Consider the following 24,877-nt stretch of genomic DNA (forward strand, 5'->3'; position numbering starts at 1 on the left):
AAAATTATTACCATACGGGCTCAAACCGAACGTTATTGATAGCTAGCCAACCCCAATATCAATACCGAATGGTACAGGCGGTACGTAAAGCATGAAAGTACCATTCGGTATTATGAAAGTACCAATATGGTTGTCTGGTCAGAGCTGCTGCAATACACTTAACTTAATTTGAAATTTTTTTTCAGTGTATTAAAAAACCCAAATGTATTCGATAACCATAACATGAAATGTAATTTGAACTCTGCATTAATAATTTACCGCTTACGGTACTTCTTTTTTTTTTTGTTACTTGCATATTATCTTAGTTTCGCTATTCTTTTTTTTTTGTAACTCAGAACCTGTTTAAGCATTAAAGTGAAAAGAAGCAAAACAAAACTCTCCGTGTTTTCATTTTAATCACACATTAAATTGGCGACCGTGACAGGACTTTTGCAGTCAAGTCCATATCAACTTATTTGGATATAAATCCCTGCGTTTAATAAAACAAAAAGAATTTTATTTACTCAAAAGTTTACAACTTCAACCGAAAAATTTCTATCGCTGCTGCTGCTAACTGCTGCATTTCTTTATCGATCGAACCATCAGTGCCTATTGGAGATTCCTTCATTATCGCTACTTTTGGTACTTACTTGCATTGCTAACCTACATCTCCGCTTTATTGGATTACAACCAGCGTTGCCGTTTTGGTCCGATCGGACCAAAATTGGTCCAAAAAATTTCTAATTTTTAAATTTGGTCCGATGGTCGGACCAAACGGAATTTGGTCTATTTTGGTCCAAAAGATTTTTAAATTTGGCCCATTTCATAAATTTGGTCAAATTTAAAAATTTGTTTCTAGTAGATATTTACAATTTCTAGCACATATTCAATAGTATATGTGCACTGAAAAAAATATTGTCGTGAGACCATAGATGTGCTTAAAATACGAATGCGAAGTATGACTAACACAGCTGACGTATTTCTCTGAAATGAAATTTGTTTCCTCTTGTCGATATAAAATTGGGTATCCTAACATGAAATAAAATTTCGTTTTACTAAAGTCAAATGCCTTTAATATTTCTGAAAAAATCTTCAATCAATGAAATCGTCTTTAATACTGTTGATGGTTTCCATTTCCCTTTTCACTTATGGCAAAAAAGAATTATGATTTACTTTATTTTTTTAATAAAAGCACTATGTACAACAATAAAATATTTTTTAAAGCATTTTTCTTCGAAATTGGAAATTTGGTCCGCTGGAGGGAATTTTGGTCCGATTATGGAAAAATGTTGGTCCAAAAAAAAAATTTGTAGTGGCAACGCTGATTACAACAGTGCAGCTTTCGTCGCTGCTGTCGTCGCTCCTTTTATTAGAACTCATCTTAAGTCAGCACTGAAGTTTACCCTGGAGTATTGCAATAGCACACAAACCAACACACATAAGTATTATCGTTCGTTTCATGCCATCATTTTGGCAATAGATCAGCGTAAGTACATCCATCCATAATTTAATTTAATTATCGTCTTCATCACGTAAACATCGCCATTTCTCAATCTACACCCGATTGATCGTCCATTGTCGTTTTCACATCATACATCGTTCCATTTTCGATTCATCCATTTTTGACAGCAATTGCTTTGCCTCATTTTTCGCCTCGAAAACTTGCCCTACAAAAGCAAATATTTGAGTTTTCTATTCTTCGATCTTCGCCGCATAGAGTTTTAACATCGAACACCATACATGTTCAAATCAACCAACTTTTAGAATTGTGTACACAGAAAAAAAAGTGTCTCGTAAATTTAAGAAGATTTTTACAATAATTTATTACAAGAATTTTCCAGAATTTTAGTTCATTTTTCGTATCTTCAACGAAAATTAACTACTCGAAAGGAAATTTTACAAATTCTAAATAGCAATCGTTTAGTTCATGGCCTACAAAATACGATGGAAATTTCCTTAAAAACTTTCTAAACTGGTAGTTAAAAATTCGTTTGTCATGCTATAAAACTACTTGTGAAATGTAAAGTACTTTCTAAATAATAAGTGCAATTTACTATAAGATTTTTTTGTATGAGAAAATATTTTTTTACGAAAAATGAACTTGAAAGTGGATAGCAATTTCTTACTGACAATTCCTATAGTTAATAATTGTTGGTAGAAAATTACCCAATGAAATATTTTTAGTTGCCATGTAATTAATTTTATAGACATTTTCGTCAAAAATGGTAGATAACATTTCATGAAGTTTTTTCAAATTTTAAGTTAACCCTTTCACTACCGATGTCCACTTAGAAGGACATTCGCAAAAGACACCAAATTCTATTTTCCCACTTAGTTTCGATTTATTTCTCGATGTTATTTTAAAGTAGAGGCTTTAATCTAAATAAGCTATAAATATTGTCCATATTGGTGAGGTCTAAAATACATTTTTATAAATTTCTTTAACAATAAACGAAAAATACGAAAATTTGAAACAATTTTTTTACTGTATGTTTCTAGTAAATTAACACTTATACAAAAACTATAGTCGATACTTTTACGGGTTATTTTTTGTATTTTTTCTTACACTTTGAAATATATTGTAGGCTAAATAGCACTTATTTTCGTAAGACCATTTGGTCACAATTCAAGAATCAAGTTTTCAGAACAAGCTCATATAGCTCTTGAAGTAATTGAGGTAGGATCTCAAAATGACAATTTTTGTTCAACATGCTGTTAGTACAAGTAAAAGCAGTAGAAAAATAAAAGTTTTTATCATTACGTTTATTTCGGTAGTGAAAGGGTTAAACGTTTCATCGTTCATAAACTGGTGTGCCTTTACGAATATTATTCTTAGAGTAAATTGTCAGCAGATGCGATGAACTAATGCATAGTACAGAGATCTTTATCGACATAGTGGAATGTTATTAATGTAAAGATGATGTTACTTGAGTTTTGTTGTGTATACATGAGCGTAGGGTTGTTTTTATTTTTGTTCATTTAGTGTTTTGTGTGTGTTTGTTATTCGCGGATGGTTTATTTGGCTGGATGAGGTGTTGTTTTCAATAAAGGCGCATGTGTTTTTGTTGTTATAGGAATGTTTTGGCTTTGTTTGGTTTTGTTTGGCATGTTTCAGTTCTATAGTTAGCGTTGGCGTGGGCTGTTACATCTTTTAAGCAGGTATGCAACAAGGGAATATAAAGGCATGGCATATTTTGGATTTTTGAGACATATATTGGTGTTGGTTTATTAAACCTTTTAAATGAATGTTATTAATATTTTATCGGTAGTTTAGAAAAATGTTATTAAGAATATTTAGAAAATATGAAATTGAAAGTGTATAGAAATTTTTATTATTCAATGTAAAAAATTTAATATTCAATTCCAGATAAATTTAAATTTTTTTTTATATCTCAGCGTAAAGTTTAGTCATAAATTGGTAAGTATTTTTTAATATGTTTTTCTTTTAAAAAGAATATTTTTTATGTATATTATTATTTGTTAATTATTTTTTTTTTTGAAAACCAGTTGTAAAAGCAATATTTAATTTCAGAACAACTCCAGATGGATTCCAACCAATTTAAAAAATAGAGAATTGGTAAGTTTTCTTTTAAAAATTGGCTTTCTTTCAACTAGAATATTTACGTCTTTATGACCTTTTTATCATCAAAATTATAGGTGTTTAATACCTTAGGTTAGGTAGGTTAGGTGGCAGCCCGATGTATCAGGCTCACTTAGACTATTCAGTCCATTGTGATACCACATTGGTGAACTTCTCTCTTATCACTGAGTGCTGCCCGATTCCATGTTAAGCTCAATGAGTCCGAACGGCGTTCCACAGTGCAGTGAAACCACTTAGAGGAGCTTTGAAACCCTCAGAAATGTTACCAGCATTACTAAGGTGGGATAATCCACCGCTGAAAAACTTTTTGGTGTTCGGTCGAAGCAGGAATCGAACCCACGACCTTGTGTATGCAAGGCGGGCATGCTATCCATTGCACCACGGTGGCTACCTTATTTTAGTATTTCTTTAATCGAATTTTTTTGGAAACCAATGTAATATTTTTAAAGTTAAAATCAAATATTTAATTTCAGAATAACCCCTTAAAAATTTGGAAAAATTTTAGTACTCCTTTGCTTGTAATTTAATAATGAATTGGTAAGGATACTTTAACTTTCTTTTAACCCTGGACAGTCATCTTTATTTTTTGTACATTAACGTCATCCTTCGTCATTTTGACTACGGCTCATTACAAGACGCTATAATTTTCATAGTGAGCGAAAAAGTGAACTAAACTTGAATTTATTTTCTTATTCAATTTGGTTTTAATTAGTATAAAACAAAAATTCATAAAACGGTCGAGTTAGTATAACTTAAATTTACAATTTCCCGATAGACTAAAATTCATTTTAAATCGATATGTCTAATAAAGGGTGATTCTTTTGAGGTTAGGATTTTCATGCATTAGTATTTGACAGATCACGTGGGATTTCAGACATGGTGTCAAAGAGAAAGATGCTCAGTATGCTTTGACATTTCATCATGAATAGACTTACTAACGAGCAACGCTTGCAAATCATTGAATTTTATTACCAAAATCAGTGGCAGAAAATCCGCTTTTTTATCGACAAATTTTGTTCAGCGATGAGGCTCATTTCTGGTTGAATGGCTACGTAAATAAGCAAAATTGCCGCATTTGGAGTGAAGAGCAACCAGAAGCCGTTCAAGAACTGCCCATGCATCCCGAAAAATGCACTGTTTGGTGTGGTTTGTACGCTGGTGGAATCATTGGACCGTATTTTTTCAAAGATGCTGTTGGACGCAACGTTACGGTGAATGGCGATCGCTATCGTTCGATGCTAACAAACTTTTTGTTGCCAAAAATGGAAGAACTGAACTTGGTTGACATGTGGTTTCAACAAGATGGCGCTACATGCCACACAGCTCGCGATTCTATGGCCATTTTGAGGGAAAACTTCGGAGAACAATTCATCTCAAGAAATGGACCGGTAAGTTGGCCACCAAGATCATGCGATTTGACGCCTTTAGACTATTTTTTGTGGGGCTACGTCAAGTCTAAAGTCTACAGAAATAAGCCAGCAACTATTCCAGCTTTGGAAGACAACATTTCCGAAGAAATTCGGGCTATTCCGGCCGAAATGCTCGAAAAAGTTGCCCAAAATTGGACTTTCCGAATGGACCACCTAAGACGCAGCCGCGGTCAACATTTAAATGAAATTATCTTCAAAAAGTAAATGTCATGGACCAATCTAACGTTTCAAATAAAGAACCGATGAGATTTTGCAAATTTTATGCGTTTTTTTTTAAAAAAAAGTTATCAAGCTCTTAACAAATCACCCTTTATGTCTAAAATCTAAAATGAAATTACGTGTCGTCATTTTGACGAGTGATGACTGTCTAGAGATACCCAGAATATTTGTTTTTTTATGCATATTATTATTTTTCATTAGATTTTTTGGAAACCTATTTAATAATTAATGTAAAAAATAAATATTTAATTTCAGAGTAACCCAAAAAATTTGGACAACATTTTATATTTCCCCTCACCGCACAATTTAATAGAGAATTGGCAAGTTTTATATTAAAAATTTGGCTTTCTTTCAACTAGAATATTTATTTTATTATATCCCTCGATAACAAAACAATTTCATGAGTTTATATAGAATATTCCATTATTTCTCTAATTGTTTCAGGTACAAATTTTATGAGATACGTTTTCCAAAGAAAAGTTGTATTCCTTACACTATTTGATAAAATGTCCCCAATTATGGTAAGTTGCAAGCTAAAGTGAAGAATTAAAAAATTATATTTCATTACATGGTGTTAATTTCTAACAATTTTCAGTATTGCTTCCATTTTTTCAAGCAAGATATGTGAAAAAATTACGATGAATAGAAAAAGGATAAGTCAAAATGTCCAAACAGCGAGTTCAAATGAACTACTGTGTGTTCCACGTGGTCATAATTTTTATTCACAAAAAACATTGTATTAAGAACTTTCATCTTAAGTTTTTATAATAAAGTACTTTTGCTTAAAGAAAGTTTAATTTTAATGTATGAAAATTTCCATAATAGTAAACCGGTTTGTTGTTCCTTTCATTATTTAATTTCTCTGTACTGTGGAATGATTGATTTAAAAATAGTTTAGTCGTCGACATTTTAAAGAGACTGTTAACCAATTTTTATTATCGGGTTTTCCAAAAAATAAGCAAGTAAACCAAAATAATACTGACTTTTTAACTGGGTAGGGGTATATAAATCTTATGGTGTTGTAAAAATGAACTAAAATACAATGTTATAGATGAACTAAAATTTAAGAGAATTATAAACTAGACAAGTTGAAAAAAATCTTAAGGGCTAAATCATGGTCAATATTACTACAGTTTAGTTCATTTTACAACGGAAAAGGGTTCACGGTTTTTTCAGTGTAGAGTTATTTGAGATCCATAAATAAATGCGAAAATTTTCCGTCGGTCCAGATTTTGAGATAGCCCTACATAATTACTTGATAAATCTCCATATACACCCAATGTCCTTGGCAGCTGTAATTTTAAATTAAACCTCCGCACACGTGATATCTGCACTGAAAAAACAGTGAACCCTTTTCCATTGCAAAATGAACTAAACTGTAGTAATATTGACCATGATTTAGCCCTTAAGATTTTTTTCAACTTGTCTAGTTTATAATTTTCTTAAATTTTAGTTCATCTATAACATTGTAGTTTAGTTCATTTTTACAACACCATAAGATTTATATACCCCTACCAAGTTAAAAAGTCAGTATTATTTTGGTTTACTTGCTTATTTTGTGGGAAACCCGATAATAAAAATTGGTTAACAGTCTCTTTAAAATGTCGACGACTAAACTATTTTTAAATCAATCATTCCACAGTACAGAGAAATTAAATAATTAAAGGAACAACAAACTGTTTTACTATTATGAAAATTTTCATACATTAAAATTAAACTTTCTTTAAGCAAAAGTACTTTATTATAAAAACTTATGGTGAAAGTTCTTAATACAATGTTTTTTGTGAATAAAAATTATGACCACGTGGAACAGAGAGTAGTTCATTTGAACCCGTTGTTTGGACATTTTGACTTATCCTTTTTTATTCATCGTAGGTAGTTTTTTCACATATCTTGCTGGAAAAAATGGAAACAAAAATGAAAATTGTTAAAAATTAACACCATGTAATGAAATATAATTTTTAATTCTTCATTTTAGCTTGTAACTTACCATATTTGGGGCATTTTATCAAATGGTGTAAAGAATTCAACTTTTCTTTGGAAAACGTATCTCATAAAATTTGTACCTGAAACAATTAAAGAAATAATGAAGTATTCTAAATAAACTCATAAAACTGTGTTGTTATCGATGTGAAGGATATAATAAAATAAATATTCTAGTTGAAAGAAAGCCAAAGTTTTAATATAAAACTTACCAATTCTCTATTAAATTGTACGCTGAGGGGAAGTATAAAAAGTGGTCCAAATTTATTTGGGTTACTCTGAAATTAAATATTAAATAAAATTATTAAATAAGTTTTCAAAAAATCTAATGAAAAAAATAATAATATGCATTAAAAACCAAATATTCTTGATAACCTTAAATAGTCATCATTCGTCAAAATGACGACACGTAATTTCATTTTCGATTTAAAATGCATTTTAGTATATTGGGAAATGGTGAATTTAAGTTATACTAATTCGACCGTTTTATGTTTTATACTACTTAAAACCAAATTGAATAAGAAAATAAACTCAAGTTTGGTTCACTTTTTCGCTCACGATGAAAATTTTAGCGTCTTGAAATGAGCCGTAGTCAAAATGACGAAGGCTGACGTTAATGTACAAAAAAAGGATGACTGTCCAGGGCTAAAAGAAAGTTAAAGAATCCTTACCAATTCACTATTAAATTACAGGAAAGGAGTACTAAAAATTTGTCCAAATGTTTAAGGGGTTATTCTGAAATTAAATATTTGTTTTTACATTAAAAATATTACATTGGTTTCCAAAAAATTTGATTAAAGAAATACTAAAATAAGGCATTAAAAACCTGTAATTTTGATGATAAAATGGTCACAAAAACGTAAATATTCTAGTTAAAATAAAGCCAATTTTTAAAAGAAAACTTACCAATTCTCTATTTTTTATTTGTTCGAATCCATCTGGAGTTACTCTGAAATTAAATATTGTTTTTACAACAAAGAAAAACATTAAACTGGTTTCCAAAAAAAAATAATTAACAAATAATAATATACATAAAAAATATTCTTTTTAAAAGAAAGTCATATTAAAAAAATACTTACCAATTTACGAATAAACTATACGCTGAGATATAACAAAAATTTTTCAAATTCATCTGGAATTGAATATTAATTTTTTACATAGAATAATAAAAATTTCAATATTTTCCTAAATATTCGTAATAACTTTTTTTCTAAACTACCGATAAAATATTAATAACTTTCATTTAAAAGGTTTAATAAACAAACACCAATATATGTCTCAAAAATTCAAAATATTCCATGCCTTTATACTCCCTTGTTGCATACCTACTTAAAAGATGCAACAGCCCACGCCAACGCCAACTATACAACTGAAGCATGCCAAACAAAACCAAGCAAAGCCAAAACATTCCTACAACAACAAAAACACATGTGCCTTTATTGAAAACAACACCTCATCCAGCCAAATAAACCATCCGCGAATAACAAACACACACACAAACCACTAAATGAACAAAAATAAAAACAACCCCACGCTCATGTATACACAACAAAACTCAAGTAACATCATCTTTACATTAATCACATTCCACTATGCCGATAAAGATCTCTGTACTATGCATTAGTTCATCGCATCTGCTGACAATTTACTCTAAGAATAATATTCGTAAAGGCACACCAGTTTATGAACGATGAAACGTTTAACTTAAAATTTGCAAAATTTTCATGAAATGTTATCTACCATTTTTGACGAAAATGTCTATAAATTTAATTACATGTGAACTAAAAATATTTCATTGGGTAATTTTTTACCAACAATTATTAACTATAGGAATTGTCAGTAAGAAATTGCTATCCACTTTCAAGTTCATTTTTCGTAAAAAAAATTTTTCTCATGCAAAAAAATCTTATAGTAAATTGCACTTATTATTTACAAAATACTTTACATTTCACAAGTAGTTTTATAGCATGACAAACGAATTTTTAACTACCAGTTAAGAAATTTTTTAAGGAAATTTCCATCGTATTTTGTAGGCCATGAACTAAACGATTGCTACTTAGAATTTGTAAAATTTCCTTCCGAGTAGTTAATTTTCGTTGAATATGCGAAAAATGAACTAAAATTCTGGAAAATTCTTGTAATAAATTATTGTAAAAATTTTCTTAAATTTACGAGACACTTTTTTTTCTGTGTGAGCCGGTCTTTTGGGAGAAAGTTTGTTTCATCAAAGCCACTCCAAATTCTTTACATTAAATGAATGGCCTCTAATGTCCATAACTGGTAGACCATTTATAAATCTATGTTTCACCATTCTACATCTATAGAAACAATATTCGTAACTGTCCACACTGAAAAAAATATTGTCGTGAGGTCAAAGATTTCATGTCTTTAAAATACGAATGCAAATTTTGCTTAGCATAGAAGACGCATTTCTCTGATACAAAGTTTTTTCCTTGTCCAAAAGTCGATACACTTTTCAATGAAGTCGTATTGCCCTTATAATTAAGTGATTTGACTTAAATATGGGTATCATAACACGAAAGAAATTTATTTTAAAGACTTTTTTACTTGAAACATAGCATAATTTCTACTGAAAGCCGAGTCTGAATTTGGAAAATAAAGTTGTCGTTAACTCGTTTTTAAAGGACTTTGATAGCATATGAAGAAAACAAGCTGAAAAAACGATCAATTAAAATTTTCTTCCTAGAAGCAAGAACACAATACCCAAATTTAAAAGAAAATTGTGTCTTAAAAGTATCCTTATTTGTATTCTCCGCTTCTTTGGCTCGGAATCAATACCAACATTTTTAAAGTACCCAATAAACACAGGATGAGCGTTTTTCAAATGCAACACCTCTTCAGTTTGAGGGTAAATATCATTTTCAACATAAATTCAACTTGACTTGAAAAAGCTCATCTTCAATTCATCTTCAAATTGTTTGCGAATTACAACCAATTTGGCAAAATGTTGACGCAAACTTTGAAAATGTGTTGAAGATAATTGGAGAAAACTTTGACAAAACACTACCCTGAAATGCAACGAAAAAACCACATGGTTTTCAATACTACTTTGGACAACAAAGTTCGTGGAAGAAATACAAAAATGTGGAAATTTTTTAATAATCAATTAAAATTGCTTATAATAATTGGTAAGTAAAACTAAAACACGAAATGAAAACTTGAAGGAAGTCACTAAACTCAAATCTCTTTGCAGACAACTAAAATATTTGGATGCTGATTCTTGGACACATTAAGAGGCTGGCCGATGAAAAATGGTAGTGGCTTATCGAGAAAGTTTCCATAAATCAAAGTGCAACCAAAAAAACTTGGTATTTATGCTTTTCCATATCAACAATTACTGGATGATAATTCGCATCACATCGATAGTTTAATTTATATCGCATCATCGGTTTAATTTGTTATTTTGTGAATTGAAATTGCTGGAAATTTATTCCAATTATCTGGCCATCAAGTTCCTGAAAATTGCCAGTATTTTAATAACAACAATTTTGTAATACCAACGTTCTTGAGGAAATCACGAAGTACCTGGTCAGTTGGAAGAAATACAAATTGGTAAGTCAAAATAAAAAGTGAAATGAAAACATAATGGAAATCACAAAACTCGATTGTTTTGCAGAAAACTAAAATCATTGAATGGTATATTCTTGGAAGATGTTGGCCGATGAAAAACCGATGAAGGAAACAACAAAGAAAAGTTGTCAGAAAACTTACAAAGTGCAACCAACTAAAACAAAGTGCAACAATTCCTATATCAAGAACTTCTGGATGAAAATGTGCATCATCGGTTTAATTTGTTATTTTGTGAATTGAAATTGCTGGAAATTTATTCCAATTATCTAATCATCAAGTTCCTGAAAATTGCCAGTATTTTAATAACAACAATTTTGTAACACCAACGTTCTTGAGGAAATCACGAAGTACGTGGTCAGTTGGAAGAAATACAAATTGGTAAGTCAAAATAAAAAGTGAAATGAAAACATAATGGAAATCACAAAACTCGATTGTTTTGCAGAAAACTAAAATCATTGAATGGTATATTCTTGGAAGATGTTGGCCGATGAAAAACCGATGAAGGAAACAACAAAGAAAAGTTTTCAGAAAACTTACAAAGTGCAACCAATTAAAACAAAGTGCAACAATTCCTATATCAAGAACTTCTGGATGAAAATGTGCATTACATCAATTTACATCCCGTCATCAGTTTGATATTTTGTGATTTCCTCTTGCTGGAATCTATTCTAACACACAAGCCAGCAAGTTCCTCGATAGTAATTATTTCAAATTGCCAGCATATTAATGACACCAACATTATGGAGGAAATGGAATTATACATGTAAAAATGTTTAAGATATTTAAAGTTGTATTCATAGTTTTATTTATTAATACGTTTAATAAGATAATTACATTTTGATTGGTATAATATTATTATTTTCATATATTATTAATGTTATTTTTAAGATTATTATATTTGTTAACGAAAAAATAATAAAATTTACAAAATCCCTAGAAATTTAGTATTGACTTTCAGTTAGAACTAGGATTGACTTTCATACAAATTGTGGTTTGAAAGTATTCGCAACAATGCTAGTTTTTTATTTTTCTCACATTGAAAACTGTTTGAGAAATTATTGAGTAGCGATGCATTTCAATTTGAGGATTACAATGGAGAAATTATTGCTATTGTGTTGAATTTTACTGTTGAGGGTAATGTCTGTTTTTTGTTGAGAACGCGATTTTCTCAACAATTTCTCAACTTGAATATTACCCTAATCCTTTGAAAAAATGTTTGAAAAATTATTGAATTTTAGTATTTTTCAAACGTTTGTGTTTATTGGGTAAAGACAAAATCTCTAGAACCGAGCATGTTTTTTTCAGTGCAGCTATTCCTGTCATCTGTTGTATAATAGTGGTTATTTAAAATTCCGCCCGTCCTAATTTTTGGCAGTTTATGTTTGTTTTATATATCTGACACATTACATTTTTATACCCTGCGCCACACTGTGGAACAGGGTATTATAAGTTAGTGCATATTTTTGCAACACCCAGAAGGAGACGAGATAGATACATGGTGTCTTTGGCAAAAATGCTCAGGGTGGGCTCCTGAGTCGATATAGCCATGTCCGTCTGTCCGTGAACACATTTTTGTAATCAAATCTAGGTCGCAGTTTTAGTCCAATCGACTTCAAATTTGGCACAAGTATGTGTTTTGGATCAGAATAGACCCCTATTGATTTTGGAAGAAATGGGTTCAGATTTAGATATAGCTCCCATATATATCTTTCGCCCGATATGGACTAATACGGTCCCAGAAGCCAGAGTTTTACCCCAATTTGGTTGAAATTTTGCTCTAGGAGTACAATTAGTAGTGTAGTCAAGTGTGCCAAATTTGGTTGAAATCGGTTCAGATTTAGATATAGCTCCCATATTTAGCTTTCGCCCGATTTACACTCATATGACGACAGAGGCAAATTTTTTGCTCCAATTTAGTTGAAATTTTGCACAGGGAGTAGAATTAGCATTGTAGCCATGCGTGCCAAATTTGGTTGAAATCGGTTCAGGGGCCAAATCACCGCAGTCGAAATCGAGTACTTCGTCGTCGTAAAGTAGTTTACGCGAATCACCGCAGTCGTTATCGAATTGTTTCTACTCGAAGTTGAACACGATAGGTAGCATGCTATCGAAATCGAAATATGTAGTGATTTTTGAGCAGAAAAAAAAGGTAAACAAAAAGAAACAAGTAGTTGGTGAAAATGGAAGTATTATTTATATATTTTGGCAAAATACATTTAAGAAAATATAATATTACTTGCATTCAGGGAAACGGAACAAAAAAGGAATGCTCAGTAGCCGCTTCAAAAAAAAAACTCATTTTTCAAGAACATATTTAAAAGCTTCTTTTGACAGACGAAAGCGTCTATTAAATCTATGGATGTTAAAAACACAATTAGTTAAAAGCACTCACTTCAAAATAGAGTCACTTACAGGCAATCCACCTCAGGCAAACGACTGATTTTGTCTCGAATGTTTTTCCTTATTAATGCCACTTTGTACTCATCCTCTGAATCCGAAGATAAGGAAAACAAAAACACATGGATTCATAATATTTTTTACACATATACATATTTTGATCACAAAAAGTTATTTTGAAATCATCTTTTGCTTCTAATTTCTTATTACCATATGTTTACAGCAATGTAAAAAAAAGTAGTAGACAAAATAAATTACGATCGAATGCGGTGATCCAAAATTTTACAGCGATCGAAATGTTTCTCGATACGAAACAGAACTCGATGACGAATGCGGTGATTTGGCCCCAGATTTAGATATATCTCCCATATATAGCTTTCGCCCGATTTACACTCATATGACCACAGAGGCCAATTTTTAACTCCGATTTAGTTGAAACTTTGCACAGAGAGTAGAATTAGCATTGTAGCTATGCGTGCCAAATTTGGTTGAAATCGGTTCAGATTTAGATATAGCTCCCATATATATGTTTTTCTGATTTCGACAAAAATGGTCAAAATATCAACATTTTCCTTTAAAAAATCGCCACTGCTTAGTCGAAAAGTTGTAAAAATGACTCTAATTTTCCTAAACTTCTAATACATATATATCGAGCGATAAATCATAAATAAACTTTTGCGAAGATTCCTTAAAATTGCTTCAGATTTAAATGTTTCCCATATTTTTTACTAACCCTAGTTTTACCCTAGTTAGCCGACTTAAATTTTGAGTCTATAGATTTTGTAGAAGTCTATCAAATTCTGTCCAGATCGAGTGATATTTAAATGTATTTATTTGGGACAAACCTTTATATATAGCCCCCAACACATTTGGCGGATGTGATATGGTATTGAAAATTAAGATCTACAAAGTGGTGCAGGGTATATATATAGTCAAACATAATATGTTCTAACATATTAACATACATAAGCGTAGGAAGGCCTTTGGGGAGGGGGCTTAGACCCCCCAGAAAAAATTTAGCCCCCCCCCCAGAATTTGAAAACCTATTTACGATTTTACGTTTTTATAAAAATTAAACAAGTATATACAACCGCACAAAGTTCCGCTAAAGACTTTCATGCACAATCGAATTACTTGGGTTGTGGTAGCAGTTGCCGATGGCAATGTTTGCAGTCTGATATTTATGAAATAGAGCTGTGATTGGACTTATGGTTTAGTTGAGTTCAATCGATCGACTGAAATTCATAGAAACAGCTGTTTTTTGGTTATAAATTCGGCTGTTTGTTTCCATTTTAGTCGATCGACAGAGCTCATTCGACATACAGAAACAGGCTGTAAAGCTCCTTTATTATATTGTTTAGTCTGGTTTAGTCATCTTAATTAAAAAATAGTAATTGGTATTAAAACTATTCCCAACAAACACAAGGATGAGCATTTTTCATAGGTACCGCCATATAAATTTGATAGTGAATCCCATCTTCAACATTAATTCAAACGGCCTTGCAAATTGCTTGTGTTTAATAAATTTTCCAATAGGTTTGAAGCATTAAAATGAAATTTAGTTTGAAAAGTTGTTGCTAATATGTTGAGAAATTGTTGCTAAGGTCTTGAATTCTACTGTTTTTTTTTATGATTTTCATCTATGGATTAAACCCTTACAGACTAACAGTAATATATTACATTATATACATATCGTTTGTTAATATATCAAGTATTTAATAATAATGTTATCTTTTTCTTTACACTGTATTTCTCTTCTGACAAATCAAGATAATAATAAAATTTATTGAATTCTTTACAAAGACGGCGAAGTGGATCGTTGTTTTCAAAGTTCGTTCGAAAGTATTCAATGTGGAGCAGTTCAAAGTTGCGGGTAGGTCTAAAGGGTACATTGAATGATATGCTGTTAATAAGGAAGTCAGATTTAAATCTTCCGTTAATTAAATCAACCATAAAACAGATATTCAGCATGGTACGTCTACTTTTCAGTGTAGGTAATTTGATGAGCGATAGTCTTTCTTTGTAAGACGGCAAGGTTTGAGGTGTCCAGTTATTCCGACGTAAACAAAACAGTAAAAATTGTTTCTGAACAGATTCAATACGATTGCAATGAATTTGGTACTGTGGGTCCCAAATTACAGATCCATATTCAAGGATAGGACGCACAAGTGAAGTATATAAGTTTCTTGTAACAAATGGTTCAGAAAATTCCTTACTCCAGCGCTTGACAAATCCAAATGATCCATAGGCCTTATTTACAGTCATAGAAATGTGAGATCTAAAATTTAGCCTACGATCCAAAAGTATTCCAAGATCTTTAAAGGATTCAACAGTTTCAAGCGTTGTGCCATTCAAGTTATAATTCGTGTCGATATAATTTAATCTAAAAAAAAGAGATATGCTTGCATTTCCTTATGTTCAGTTCCATCATATTTGATGAGCACCATCTGTACATGCTATTCAGATCAGATTGGAGTAAGGATTGGTCATCACTATTCCGAATAACCTTTATAATTTTAACATCGTCAGCATACATGAGAGTGTAACCATATTTAATGGCTGATGGAAGGTCATTTATAAATAAGCAGAACAATAGAGGGCCAAGATGACTGCCTTGTGGAACACCAGAAGGCACATGTATTGATTTTGAAATAATGTTATCAAATACTACAAATTGTGTACGATTCTTTAGATAACTTTCAAGCCAGGATACCATTAATTCACTGAAGCCCATGCGATGCAGTTTGTACAGTAAAAGTGAATGGTTTACTTTGTCAAACGCCTTACTAAAATCAGTATAAATGACATCAGTCCGTAAACGATCTCTAAAGCCTCCATTAACCATTGTAGTCAATTCCAAGATATTTGTTATGGTCGCACAAGATTTACGGAAGCCGTGTTGTTTAGGCGATAGAAGAGAGGAGACTTGATGATTCAAACTATCAGAAATAATTTTCTCCAACAGTTTTGGAATAGCACTTAATTTAGCAATGCCTCTATAATTCGTAATATCTGACTTGCTTCCATTTTTAAATAGCGGAATGATAAATGAATTCTTCCACAACGTAGGAAACTGACCTGTGCGCAAAGATTCATTAAACAGAAATGAAAGAGCAGTCGAAAGAGAATGAGCACAATATTTGAGGATGTTACTGGGAATCCCATCAGGGCCCGGGCGATATGAACATTTTATCTTTTCCATATAACTCATCACAATATCAGGAGAAATAAATGGAGTAGTGAATGTCGAATATTCCTGTATCTTATATGGGTACGCATCAGATTGCTTGAAATCCTTATGGCAGTAAGTTGTTGCAAAGAACTTTGAAAACAAATTACATATAGATTCATTATCATCCCCTTCAACAGCACCATAGTGAAGGGTTCTTGGATACACATTTGATTGACGTTTAGAATTAACAAATCTGTAAAATGACTTTGGATTAAGCTTCAGTTCATTTTTAATTTTCGATAAATAATTGTTATAGGATTGTTTATTCCACCGGTTGTATTCTGAACGAGCAATTGAGTAGTTTGCGTAGTCAGTCACAGATCCAGATTTTTTATACTTTTTATAAAGTTTATTCTTTCTATTCTTCAAGTTACGTAATTTACTGTCATTCCAAGGTGGACCAGTGTGAGAAGTTATTCGAATTAATGGAACAGATTGGGCAATGAATGAATTCAAAGTTTCATAAAATGTATTTATTGATTCATCAAGATTTCTCGCTGGTAAGATTTTATTCCAATCCACATTTAATAGTAATGAGTTCAGTTTTTCGTAATCAGTTCTATTAAAAGAGAATATTTTATCAGTTTTCAATACGAGTTTTTTTCGCATAGATCTCGAAAAAGACATATTTATATTCATACAGACAGTGGGATGATGAACATCTTGACGCGTGATAAAAACACATCTTTTAGTTCATTTGTAAAAAATAAATCAAGTAATTTATTTTTCGAATTTTGTATGTTGCTAATTTGAAAAAGACCATCTTTTAACAAGTTTTCAACAAATTCAGATTGATATCCATTTCTTAGCATTGGTACGGAGTAATTCATTTCCTCACAATATTTCCATGTAATAGATGGAATGTTAAAATCACCAGACAAAACAATCAAATCAGAGGATCTCGCAGTAGATAGGACCGATTGGATAGCAGTCAAATGAGCATTATAAACATCGTTACAAGAACCAGGAGGAATATAGGAGCAAGTCACAAACAATGAATTATGGCCGCACCTTATTTTCACTCCTAAATATTCAATTTGAAGTTCATTTGGAATATCAATTTTTGATGAAGCAAATTTCGAAGAAACAGCAATTAGGACGCCGCCACCAGATTTCTTCAAACCATTTGTGCGGTCACATCTATAAATTTGGTACTTGTCGCATAAGATTTCAGTATTTGAGATATTACTTTGAAGCCAGGTTTCAGTAAATATAATCAAATCATAATCAAAGCCAAAGCTATCCGTATATAGGTTGCATAATTTTGTGTTAAGTCCCCTAACATTCTGATAAACTAAAGTAAAATTTGTATCAGACAGGGTTTTATTCAGTTTTTTGATTGCTCAACGGGACGTGCAGGTAAACGGGCAACTCTATCTCTAAAAACAAATTCATGCACCACAGCTCTGTAAGGCCAAAATTCCGGATTGACCACTGTGTCAAAAATGTCCTCAGGTACGAAAATTTTAAATGACGACTTGTTCCTCCTCTCTACAAATTGCAGTTTAGATACCTTAATGTCTACATTTGCATTCAGTTTTGATTTTATGTAGAAATGAATATCATCCTCAGTTGTTTCTGGAGCAAAACGGGCAGCAAAAATGGTTTTCATTGGGGGTAAGACCCTTAAAGGTTTTGGAGCTGAACCAGCAGGCGATTGATTTGTAGGTGTAGACTTGAAATCAAATGTAAAATTTAATACGTAAAATCCAAAGTATACTTCTAGGCATATACAAAATCAGAGTTGAGTTTAGGTTAGCAAATTCAGTACTTAGCTATTTCCACAACCAGTGATTAGTACTTAGCCTGATCAACAACCACAGAAAAACTTTTGAAGTGAGCTTTTATCAATCAAAACAGAAGGAGAACAGTGGAATGACGTTTCGCTGGCCAACACTATTGAGTGAGGAGTAAGCTGACCAGAGAATGAAGCCGCCCAGTCGCGCCGCCGATTTTAGCCGTCGCCGACCCGTTTTTAGCAGTCGACGCCGCCGCCGAATATGTCGACTCATCTCGACTCAAATTTAGCCGCCAATTAATCTAATATATTGATTTATATCAGAAAAATTTAATAATACTTGTTATAGTTTTTGCCAAAATTTTGAACTTTCCACCTTCAATCAATTAGTATCAAGTTGCTACAATAGTTTTACAAAAATTTAGCTCAAAAAATTTGAATGAAATGTAAATTTGATTGTAGGATTGGTTGTACAACTAATCTCATTACAATTCGGAAAACTTCAAATTGATTTTATAATAGATAATTTTGCGCCGCCGAACAAACAATTTTTTATCGGCTTAGCCGTCAAGCCGCCGCCGCCGGAGGAAAAAATTTAGTGTTAGCCGCCGCCGACAAAAATGGGTCGGCTTCATTCTCTGAAGCTGACGTTTCTAATTTGTGTACTCACAGGTCAAAGCGCCTTTTCTCTTTGTTTACAGAAACCACGAAACAACAACAAAAACTGAAATATTTGTATTGCTTTCGATGGTTTGCAGTTTTATAAAACTTTATAAAAATACAGCTTTCAACACAAAACAGCTCAAACGAAATATGTCGAACAGAATGCAAAAGCTTTAGATCACGTTAAGCACCGGTTTAGCACAAGTTAAGCGAGATATTCACAATGAAATTTTAATTTTAATTGGAGCAACTTGAAAACACGTCCAACAATGTAACAATGTTGACTACTGTTTTGAGGGTAATGTCTGTTTTTTGTTGAGAACCCGATTTTCTCAACAATTTCTCAAATTGAATTCTAATCTAATTCTTTGAAAAAATTTTTGAAAGGGTATTGAATATAAGCATTTCTCCAATGCTTGTGTTTATTTGGTTCTTTCATAAATTAATATCTTAATAATGCTGCAAAAAAGCGTAGCCAAAAAAGAAGTGAAAATCTTCTTTTTGGGTCCGGAAGTGGTGCAAAATTGGCGGAGAAGCGATGGATGTAATAGGAACTCGTCATAGAACGAATGTCCACCGTTTCAACAGCCGCTGTAATAAATTTACATCACTTCTTACGGTGTGATCCGAATTCAGAGTTTTGAATCTGAATTAAAAAATTGTGTGATATTTTCTCAAATAAATAATTTTTATTTATTCGTTTTTTATTTGATTTTTGGTCGACCTTTTGTTAGAATTATATAAATATTTATAAAGACCTCGAGCTTCAAGAAACATTAATTTATAATAATTTTTATATTTTTTTATGATTTTTATTGCATTCTAACGCTTGTTTGAATATTTTCAAAAATTATTTTTCTATAATGGATTTAGCATTTTTGTGGCAAAATTTTAATAATTTTTACCATTTTATTTATTCTTACTCTTTTTTTAAACTATTTGACAAACGAAAATAAAAATTACGCATTAAAATATGAAAAAACTGAAGTAAAAAACTTCCTGTGTAGTTAATATAATTAACTTCTTGTGAGGACATTTTTGGAAGTGCTTTTAAAGTTGTGCCTTTAAAACAAATCCCAATTTTTTTGCTGGGAAAAGTGTGGAACTAAATTTAGTTGCTTTATTATATATTATTTTGATATCTATTTTTTTTATTTTTTTATGAAATAAAACAATAATTGAACCTATAAGTTCAGTCTATACATTTTTAGCTAGGGGGGCTATAGCCCCCCCTAGGAAAATTGTCTAGCTACGCTAATGTTAACATACATGTCCCAAACATGTTATGATAGTTTATGAACATTATATGCTTGCACTTAAAAATATTGTGTTAAAAAATTTGAGTTCCAAACATATAACTTTTACACCCAAACATATGAAAAAAGTATTTTTCGTCCGTGTATCGAGCTGCAAATTTCCCTCCATTCACTTGCCAAAACGCATCAAGTTCAATTATCCTTTCCGCAGTATCTTGTCACAGTATTCGAGTCGCAGTATCTAGTTCACGTACGTAAAATGGGATTTCAGGGTTGATATGAACGTAGAGCTAATTCCAGTCTCCAAGTACAGCATATAATTCGGAGTATTTTGTGGAAGGTGTTGAATTTTTTTGGTAAAGAACCGGAAGAGTTTCTCTTCATCATCGTAACGCTCATACCCCCAGACCTGAGCTGCATATATTATTATGGATTTAGAACAAGCTTCAAAAATCTTCATTTTGTTCTTAGCTGAAATTCTAGGATGGTTCATATATTTAGACCAAGTTGAATTAATGGCAATCTTCGCGGCTGGAAGTTTGCTATGTAGATGTATTTTAAATGATAAGTTGTACGAAAAGTGAACTCCAAGATAAGTGTAAATGTTTACAACCTCTATATTCCCATTTCCATAGACCCAATTTAAGCCAGATGGGATTCTTGGCCCTTTGCGGAATATAAGAATCTTCGATGGAGTTAAATTTACCCTAAGGCTCCATGTGGCACAGTGTTTGTATAAATTACTTATCATTAGCCCTTTAGGAGTATCAGACAGTAAAACAATGTCATAGTCGTCCCAGCTACGACAATTCCCCCTTGTAGATTATCGGGAAAGTCATTAATATACAAAGAAAATAGTATGGGGCTGAGAATACAGCCTTGTCGAACTGTTTTATCGACACGATAAATAATAACAAGACATTGAGAAACTGGCCCTTAGAGTTCATGTATATAAGATTTATTAATCTGATCGTCTTCGACGATAGTCCGATACAGGAAAGTTTGTAGTATAGACTGTTTCGAGGGATTAAGTCAAAGACAGATGTAAAATCGACAAAAAGGCGTATGTAGGCTTCCCATTCAATCTATTGAGGTAAACTATGTTGGTCAAATTAAAAATATTGTCGACGGTGGAATACTCCTTCCTAAATCCTGCTTGGTACTCATTTAAAATTTAGTTATGGTCGACGCATTCATTTATTCTGTTCAACAGAATATTTTGCAAATCATATCAATCAAAGTGAGACCTCTATAATTCGTAGGTACATTTCGATCTCCCTTCTTATACAAGGGAATTAAAATAGACTCACTGAAAGGCAATGGGATTTCCTCATGGAGGAAGATGTAGTTGAACATTTGTAAAACATCTTGCAAGAAACACCGTGGAACATGCTTATAGAACTCATAAGAGATGTCATCCGGGCCTGGCGATTTGCCCGACTTGAGACCCTTTACGACACACAACTCAATCGGCGAGCCCAAAATTTGATCTAATAAGTAAGGCGAACACTAACTCATAATTAAGTGATTAGGGTTGTCAAGTAGTAATGAACCAAAATGTGATAGAAAATCATCCGCGGTTAGATGTGATCTTCCGTTACCTGACTTTCCACTCAAAGACTTTGCGAGGTTCCACCAACCCCTCCCATCGGCTACCCTTCTAACTTCGCAATTTCTTGATTGTAACTCGATATTCGTTTTTCGCGGCATAAGGCCTGAAGTTTTGCCCAAGACGAACAGTAGCGTTCCCTATTCTCAGTAGTGTGTTCTTTTTCTAAAGTCCTTTAGATTCTTCTTCATAAGTGTTTTCAAGCGAAAGCATTGCCAATCAAACCATTTCTGCTTAAGATCGAAGACTTTCCTACCAGATTTTCGGATCTGTGTATCCGTAATACTGGATGTTATTTGGCGTAACATGTCATCAGCCGATGAAATATCCTTGAACTCTAAGCCTGCAGCCAGTTCTGCTAGCCTATTCTGATACTGCGATATCAATCTTTTCACTTTGGTCGATTGAGTCGAATATCGTGTCAGCAGTGGGAATTTGATATCCAGGTATAGTGGCATATGGTCAGAGAAATGTTTAGAGGCTATCGCAAGGCTATCCACGTCAAGAAGTTCGCTGAGCAAATACAAAAATCGATGACTGAGCTTCCCATTGCGCCGCAGAATGTATATTCTCCATTTATATCACCTCTTGTTTTCCCATTCAATACGATACCTCCTCTATTTTCCACAATATCGATCACCTTTCTCCCTTTCGAATTCAGCAATTTTTCCCTGGAATTTCTCTGAGCACTAATGTTACGATTATCACCTACAAAGTCGACCTCAATCTGCTCTTCTCCTATTCGCGCATTCAAATCCCCAATTATGCAAAAACCCGGAGGGTTCAAATTTTGCAAGAAAGTATCAAAGATATCAAAGTCACCCTTACACCAAAATTAGACTTCAGAATTATATTACTACACTGTTAGAAAAATATGTTTTTCATATGTTCCGATATAAACAAAATATGTTTCGGGCACAATTTTTAAACACAATATATTTAAGTGCAAACATGTAATGTTCCTAAACTAACACAAAATGTTTGGGACACATATGTTAATATGTTAGAATATATTATGTTTGGGGCATGAATGTTTTATAAAAATAATATGTGTGAATGTAAACATATATAAATTTACAAATTTCGAGTAAACATATATATGTTGTGATACTTTATTCGGAGAGCGACAGAGAGAGATGGACTGCTTAGTATAGAGAAAGAAATAGAGATGGAAACCGGGAGGGTTGATTAAAAAGTATCAACATAACACAGCGAGAGAATGAAATGAGAGCAATTTCTGTGAAACCGATTGTATGTTGTTTCGGAAAACTGTTTCATGATAAGGCCAAAAATTTAATATGCTTAAGTCTAAATATTATTTAATTTGAATGTTAGAAGGAGTATTCGGAATAAAGAGAATAGACATTCGGAACCAAGAGAATAGACATTTGAAAAAAACCGACATATTTGTATTACAGAAAAAGATGCGAAGAACTAAAAAATTTCGTGGAAGTGAAAATTATGTGAGGGAATGAACACAATCTTCTTTGGGGAATTCTTCCAAGCATATACTACTTTTGGACTCAAAATGCTTCCAAACATATAATATGATCACATAAAAGAAACATATTAATGTTTCGGCGGTATCCAATAATATATGCGCTTCCTGCAAAATATGTTTGGAACATATGTTAGAGAAGCGATTTTTTTTGAGGGTGTATGCACTTCACAGAATTTTAGGCCATATTTCTCTTGCAATTCCTTTTTGAACCCATACAAACAGCCTCCACTTGCACGGACCACTTTATTCCTCTTGGTAGCATCTACCCAATGAATTTGATTTTTATGAATTTTCAAAGAACAATTTTTTGTTTTTACATTTTAAATAAATTAAATTTACTTGTTTCTGCAAAAAAATCCTAAACTGAAAGCAGTTAGGAATAGTTCATTAATTAGAACAAGGCATGGAATTCTTCGCTGGGTATAAGAATTTACTACTGAAAAAGAAAAATTTATTCACTGATAACAAAGCATTCGTAAAAATAAACAAAAACCGAACTAAACCCAAGTTTCCACAAATTTAGTAAAATTTTATTTATTTATTTTTATTAATTTCATACCAATACAACAAGAATAAATTCTTAAAGCTAGTATTGGCTTATTCTGTGATAAAATTTGATAGGTTACAATATATTATAATTATTATTTATAGTAACAGTTTTAGTTTAGGAGTTGAAAAGAGGAAAACATGTAAAAACAAAAAAGCAAACAAAATTTAATAAAACATAAAATGTAATACACTTAAAATAGATTAATAATAAAATAAAAATTGTATAATTTTACACAGAAAAAAAAGTGTCTCGTAAATTTAAGAAGATTTTTACAATAATTTATTACAAAAATTTTCCAGAATTTTAGTTCATTTTTCGTATCTTCAACGAAAATTAACTACTCGAAAGGAAATTTTACAAATTCTAAGTAGCAATCGTTTAGTTCATGGCCTACAAAATACGATGGAAATTTCCTTAAACAATTTCTTAACTGGTAGTTAAAATTTCGTTTGTCAAGCTATAAAACTACTTGTGAAATGTAAAGTACTTTCTAAATAATAAGTGCAATTTACTATAAGATTTTTTTGTATGAGAAAATATTTTTTTACGAAGAATGAACTTGAAAGTGGATAGCAATTTCTTACTGACAATTCCTATAGTTAATAATTGTTGGTAGAAAATTACCCAATGAAATATTTTTAGTTCACATGTAATTAAATTTATAGACATTTTCGTCAAAAATGGTAGCATTTCATGAAGTTTTTGCAAATTTTAAGTTAAACGTTTCATCGTTCATAAACTGGTGTGCCTTTACGAATATTATTCTTAGAGTAAATTGTCAGCAGATGCGATGAACTGATGCATAGTACAGAGATCTTTATCGGCATAGTGGAATGTGATTAGTATAAAGATGATGTTACTTGAGTTTTGTTGTGTATACATGAGCGTGGGGTTGTTTTTATTTTTGTTCATTTAGTGGTTTGTGTGTGTGTTTTTTTATTCGTGTATGGTTTATTTGGCTGGATGAGGTGTTGTTTTCAATAAAGGCACATGTGTTTTTGTTGTTGTAGGAATGTTTTGGCTTTGCTTGGTTTTGTTTGGCATGCTTCAGTTGTATAGTTGGCGTTGGCGTGGGTTGTTGCATCTTTTAAGCAGGCATGCAACAAGGGAATATAAAGGCATGGAATA

At 32.0% G+C, this 24,877-nt stretch overlaps 1 protein-coding gene and 1 long non-coding RNA gene across 2 annotated transcripts in view; one reads left to right on the forward strand and one right to left on the reverse strand.

Moving 5' to 3' along the window:
* LOC142224818 (uncharacterized) overlaps positions 1 to 24,877 on the reverse strand; it is an 83,719-nt gene that overhangs the window by 43,704 nt on the left and 15,138 nt on the right. The window lies entirely within an intron of this gene.
* On the forward strand, positions 10,029 to 11,743 carry LOC142225817 (uncharacterized). Its single transcript, XR_012719437.1, has 4 exons — positions 10,029 to 10,361; positions 10,427 to 10,785; positions 10,850 to 11,181; positions 11,246 to 11,743. It is a non-coding gene; the product is annotated as an uncharacterized LOC142225817 (long non-coding RNA).

The sequence above is a fragment of the Haematobia irritans genome, chromosome 2, assembly GCF_050003625.1.
Source record: "Haematobia irritans isolate KBUSLIRL chromosome 2, ASM5000362v1, whole genome shotgun sequence".
Taxonomy (NCBI): Eukaryota; Metazoa; Arthropoda; class Insecta; order Diptera; family Muscidae; genus Haematobia; species Haematobia irritans.